Below are 6,030 nucleotides of genomic sequence, written 5' to 3' on the forward strand. Positions count from 1 at the left end.
AGATTTGATTTCTTGAATCCAACTAGACCAACAGACATGTGGAGTGACTTTAACAAAAGACCACCTGGCAAATATTTAGATATATATACACACATGCACAGAAGTCAAATTTTATTTATGCAACAAGATGTCCCCCTGCACATGCAGAGATATATACACCAAGCCATCTTTCTTCTGCCTGAACATAAAGGGAGTTGATTTAAATGGATTCTTAAATGATATATATAAAGCAGTAAATCCTCATGCATGGAGAGCTGCAGAAAGCACGCTATGACTGCCAGGTGAAAGTGGGGAGGGGGGGTTGTTATTTATGGTGACGATGACATTTCTTTTTCCAGTTGAGGAGACTGTGGGAGAGCTCAAAGTACACACAGCAGGTAATGAGGAGACGTCTTCAGGGAGAAGTTTCCATTCACCAGTTAATTGTGGAGCAGTGACACACATTTGTACGCATACAAAAATACACATATGATAGCCATACACCTAGAAAGACGCACCAAACACTTCAACTCACTTTGCCTGTCCATTCATTGTCAGGGAAACAAGAAATGATCTGAAAAGAAAATCTTTGTCATAATGATAAATGCCATAAACATTTGAGATATTAACACTGTGCATGAAGACTTTTTTTTTTTTTTTACCTCAGAGGCTCCTCCTGCCTTGAATAAGCTCCTACTGCTCCTCACTTAAAACTACCCGTCTAGTGTTTCAGTGCACCAGCTATAAGTTTCCTTAAAATAAATACTCCACACGCAGTTCCACCAATAATTCTGCAGCTATATGTAGAACAGCTGCAAAGCAAGGCAGATAGGTGTCAGAGATCATATTCATGCCCCACATCTTAAAAGCCATATCAATATTCCATGTCCATCGAAGTGTCTGGCCTTGAGAGATGATTGATGTGTTTCTGTGGCAGTGGTTAGAAACAGAGCCTAGGGAGACGCAGGAGCAGCAGTGAGTGAGCACGCCTGCCTGAACAACACAGAACTCCATTTACCCACAACACAAACACATGACAGATCACTCAACTGGTCTCAGCATTAACTACTGTGTACGCGTACTGTATATGTGTGTCATTGTTGATGGATGCATAGAGAACGTACAGATGGGGAATATGCAAACGCTTGGATGATTCTGTGGACAACATTTGAAATGTTGAGTAATTATATATTCATTTGGCTGTGCTACAGATACTATTGGTTCCTAATGGCACTTCAGATGACTCTTAATATTTAGTATTCTAGGGACAGCGCAGCAAAGCGGATTAATTATTCACAAAAACCATTACATGCATGTGATCCATGTCAGGGTGCCTATGCAAAATGGACAACCCACGCTCTGGCTTTATAATTACAATCATTTGTTATTGATGTTGGCAACATGTCAGCATGTTATGAGTATACAATATAAATAGGAACAATTCAATCATGTCTACAGTGTTGAAGGTAGTATATTGCAAAACTATTATTTATATTTGGAAGAATATTAGCCAGACTAATGAAAGCATTTCTTCAGAATTATTCACAACGGACTTCTTTTTTCCACTCAGATAGCGCCTGCATGGGCAGCTCTCCAGTTGATGTAAGCTTGTTTTGCACATATTGGGATCCATTTGCCTGGCTGTACCTGAGGCCATCCTGTCTTGGTTAAAATAGAGGCAACATGTCACTTGAAATTGTTTTTATAAATATTAAAGTACAGCAGAGCCCAAAGGGCTCAGAGTGAGCCAAGGCAACACATGGTAAAATGAGGGAGAAAGAGAGGCAGTAATCTTAGAGATGAGCCTACAGTAGCCAACATTTATAGAGCTGCCTCTGTGAAGACAAGTGACAGGTTGTTTAAATGGCAGCACGAATCATTCTTAGTGTGTATAAACAAAAGATCATACCTAATTGATATATTTTACAGAGGCATTACCTTTGTATTGCATCTTGTACAGATTTCTAAGGAAAATATAGAGGAACCGAGAAAACTTCTGCATTCGTATCATGTGTGGATGTGTATTCCACATAAGTTTTATTTTTCCCAATGTTCAGATGCCAAAAAACTCAGTTCCTTTGGTCCTCAGCAGTGAGGTCTTTCGAGTACTGTACATTCTCTCTGTATCAGAGCCAAAAGCAGCCTCTAAGTCACAGTCTAAACCTGGATGTGTCTCTGTGTCAGAAAGACTTCCCATGTCTCGCATCCAGTCTATTCCTGTTTGTCTGTCTGGGCACGAGCACGAATCTTTCTCTCTATCTGAGTTTGAGCTTTAACCTGTCCCTCTGCCTGAGCATGAGCCTGTTTCTGCTTCTCTTTTTTGGCTCTGAACCTCAGTCTGAAACTGTTTAAGTTTAAGCAACATGAGCCTCCGTCTGCTTCTGCCTCTCTGTCTGAGCATGAATCTTTTTCTTCACCTCAACCTCAACCTGAAAGTTGATGCCCATACCTGCTTCGCAGCTGTTACAGAGCCTGTCTGTTCTGTCCATCAGTATGATTCTATATCTATCTATCATTCTTTCAGAGTCTGCTCCAGTCTCTCTACCAGACACATTTCATGTTTCCTCTACCAAGCGTTTCCTCTTATAGAGCCCTACATCTGTTGAGCTACAGTTTCAGTTTGTCTTGACCTATCCTCCACATAAGTCATTACCTGTAGTTAAAACCTTTGGCAAGAGGAGTGCTTATCCACTTGCAGTACAACCTGCCTCTCTGGATTGAGGCCTACCGGCCTTGCATCTGCATTAGTGCATGCACACTCTTCCTATACGTCATGCCTTGTGAGTCAAGCCTGTCTTGGATTGTCCTTGGGTCCCTATGTGATGGTTAGCCTGTCCTGTCTGTGTTGCCTTGATTGTCCATGCCCTTGAACCTCCATCTCCTCCATCTTTCTCTTCCTACTCCTAGTGTGTCTGCTCTGGAATTTTACATATCCTGTCCTGCTTCAGCTGCCCTCTATTTGCCCTCACTGACTTTCCCTCCTCTAGAGATTGCATGATCTGATATTGCTGTTTTGGTGTTGTTCCTATGACATCATAACTAATGTTGCTCCAGGACCATCATTGCAACTGACTAATCGCGTTGTTGTGATGTCATAGCTTTGCTACTTGGGGGGGAAAAAGACCAGAAAATACAAAAGAGCGGCTCCTTTCCTGCTCACATGTATGCAGTGGGGAACAGAAGGTAAGCATTAAAAATACTTTCTATAATAATAAGATAGGACATTTTAATCCCGAAATACATTTTTTAATATATGCCTTTTCCCATGGATGCATGAAGCTCTAACCTCGTTAGTTTCGCATGGCCAGCCTTTGATAAGACTCTGGTGACCAGATGTCTCAGTTTGTCCGGGATCGTCGCGGTTTCAAGCTGGGTGTTCCAAGTCCCGACATATCCACTGCCATATTGTCCTGGTTTTCACCACAATTGAAATAATAATTATAATATTATACTTGTTTTCAGCACTTACATAAACATTTGTCAGATTCTGTCCCACTCATGATTACCTGAACCAATATTAAAAAAATAAACAATGCACCGCGTATCTGAATTCAACACTGATTTCTCTGTATGTGTGTCAATCAATCAATGTCACATTGTCAAGGCTGTTGCTAGCCTATGACGCTTGTGCCTCTTTCTGACAGAACCTGTCAGTATGCTAACAGTTAGCTATCATGCCAAAGAGAGAGTCAGTCTTTTCTAAAGAGCTCCAGGAGGCTTACTTCTTCCTTTGTAAAGTACCCGGCAACAAAAATGCTACGTTCTGCATACACTGCAAGAGTATATTTTCGGTCGTGCACAATGGAAATGCTGATATAAAAGATAATATTAAGATGGCCAAACATAAGCGGTGGTTTCCCTGAGAGCTGAGAGCTTCAGAGAAGAAACTGTAACTAAGAAGAAAGAGTGATCCTTGATTAACTTTCACACAGTTCTGTAGATACAGCTTTGCAAGCTGTTTTATGCATTGTCCTAAGTAACATTGGCGGTAGCAGGTGCTAACAGGCTAAGTTCAAAGTGTGTCAGTGGCATTGCATTAGCAGTAGTCTAGATGGAGGAGCTGCTAACCAGCCTGAGAAAACTACAAGTGTTGTCCCAAAAAGAAGTAAAACTACATCTGTGGGTCAGTGTAACGCTTATTAGTTCAATTTTACAAATAAAAAATGAAGTTCATGTGACCATCTTGCCATTTTTACACAGGCTTTACTTAACAGCTTCCCACCCTGAAGAGTTAGCCGTTTTGATTGGTTCTCCACACGGCACCTGCTTTCATGAAGGTAACAGGATTAAAGAAGTACACAAAACAGTACAGTGATGATGTTAAGCTAAAGACAGTTAGCCAGGGGGTTTCAGAGAAGACACAAAGTCCTCTGTTATTTCTGATAGTTGCCAGAATCTGGATAACAATGTTTTTAGTGTGGAGCTGCAACAGTCAATATGCGACATGTAGGAGAGGAATGGACTTTTAATTTGGTGACCATTTAGCTGGTGTTTACAGATTTAATCGATTGTTAAAGGGTCAGTTTGTAGAGTTTAGTGGCATTTAGCCGAACAGACTTGGCAGACATTGAATACAATATTCATAAGTATGTTTTAATTAGTGTATAATCCCATGAAAATAAGAATTGTTGTGTTTTTGTTACCTTAGAATGAGCCCTTTATATCTACATAGGCAGCGGGTCCCTTTCCACGGAGGCCACCATGTTGCATCACCATGTTTCTACAGTAGCCCAAAACGGACAAACTAAACACAGGCTCTAGAGAGGGCCATGAGTTTCGTGGCCACCATAGGTTCTCCGACATGCTTTGAAGGAGAGAGTGAGGGGGAGGTTATTCATTTGGTTGCAATCTGCAACCTCACTCCTAGATGCCACTAAATCCTACACACTGGACCTTTAAAGTGGATGAAGGTCAAGAAACTGTAACGTGTATGTGTCTTAATGTGGAGAATTTACTATAGCCTACTCTGTGAGTGTGAGCACAAGCAGAACAGCCTTATTGTTTTACATGATGTTGTTAAAATTAATAATTCCACACGAACTGTAACTAAAATTTAAATTTTAAATTAAAATGCTTTTTTTTAACACAAGAGTCTTGTCTAAAAAGTGTAAAGCGTGGGACACAGTTCATCACATTTGCCATTAATTTGATTACTTTATAAGATTTTACACATGATCGTTAAATGGAAATGCAAAAATATCCTGAAAAATATCCCTATTAATCTTGTCAAGTTGATTTCAAACATAAAGCTCAGCCCTAATGTGCATTTGTTTTGCTGTGAAAAAGGTATTAAATGTTCTCTGTTGAGGTCTTAAAAAACATTAAATTTATCTCAAAAAGTGTACAGCAACCCTGATGCAATGCATTTGCAGTAAGTACACAAATAATTTAATGTAATTTAGAATTTTCACATTATGGCATTTTGAAACTGTCTTGTAAAGGAACCGTAGGTTATCAGTTCAGTTTGAGGTGAGTCCTCTGAACACAGCACAAAAAAACAAAAACATTCAAATTGTCTGATTTATTTATTTATTGAATGAGACTGTGCGCAGTTTGAAACATTAAAGATGCACTGCACCAGAGTTAGCTTGAAGCTAATTTGCATCTGTAGTCCCCGACAAAAAGCATACAACAACAACAACAACAAAAAACACACAGAACACACCATACAAAATACAAAATACAAAGCTAAACACAGCACATCACATACACCCACAATGTCAATTAGAAATAATGTAAACTAAACTCAGCTGTGTGACTTGCAATAATTCACTTGACAGTATATATGGGTCTGGTGAAGCCCAGATAGGGTTAAGAAAGTCTGAATTTGGGCTCTTTAGCCACATTTTACTTCCAGTAAATTAAATATTGCCAGCCTTAGCCTTCTACCAGAATATCTTACCATAATGAATCTTGAAGATCGGAGTACAATTGCCAGTATTAGTTGGTCACTTCATAACATACCTGACATTATCAAATAAACATCTTTCACCTAAATGAGTAATCCTGTAAGTATGCAGTAAGTGATCACACTTAGTGATGTTGCATTCA

General features: G+C 39.7%; 1 long non-coding RNA gene across 1 annotated transcript; it reads right to left on the reverse strand.

Moving 5' to 3' along the window:
- Positions 1-96: 96 nt before the first annotated feature.
- Positions 97-3,385, reverse strand: LOC121900721. The gene is made up of 2 exons (XR_006097018.1): positions 3,266-3,385; positions 97-932 (listed from the first exon to the last, which is right to left on the reverse strand). It is a non-coding gene; the product is annotated as an uncharacterized LOC121900721 (long non-coding RNA).
- Between the last annotated feature and the right edge of the window lie 2,645 nt (positions 3,386-6,030).

The sequence above is a fragment of the Thunnus maccoyii genome, chromosome 1 (assembly GCF_910596095.1).
Source record: "Thunnus maccoyii chromosome 1, fThuMac1.1, whole genome shotgun sequence".
NCBI classification, from domain to species: Eukaryota; Metazoa; Chordata; class Actinopteri; order Scombriformes; family Scombridae; genus Thunnus; species Thunnus maccoyii.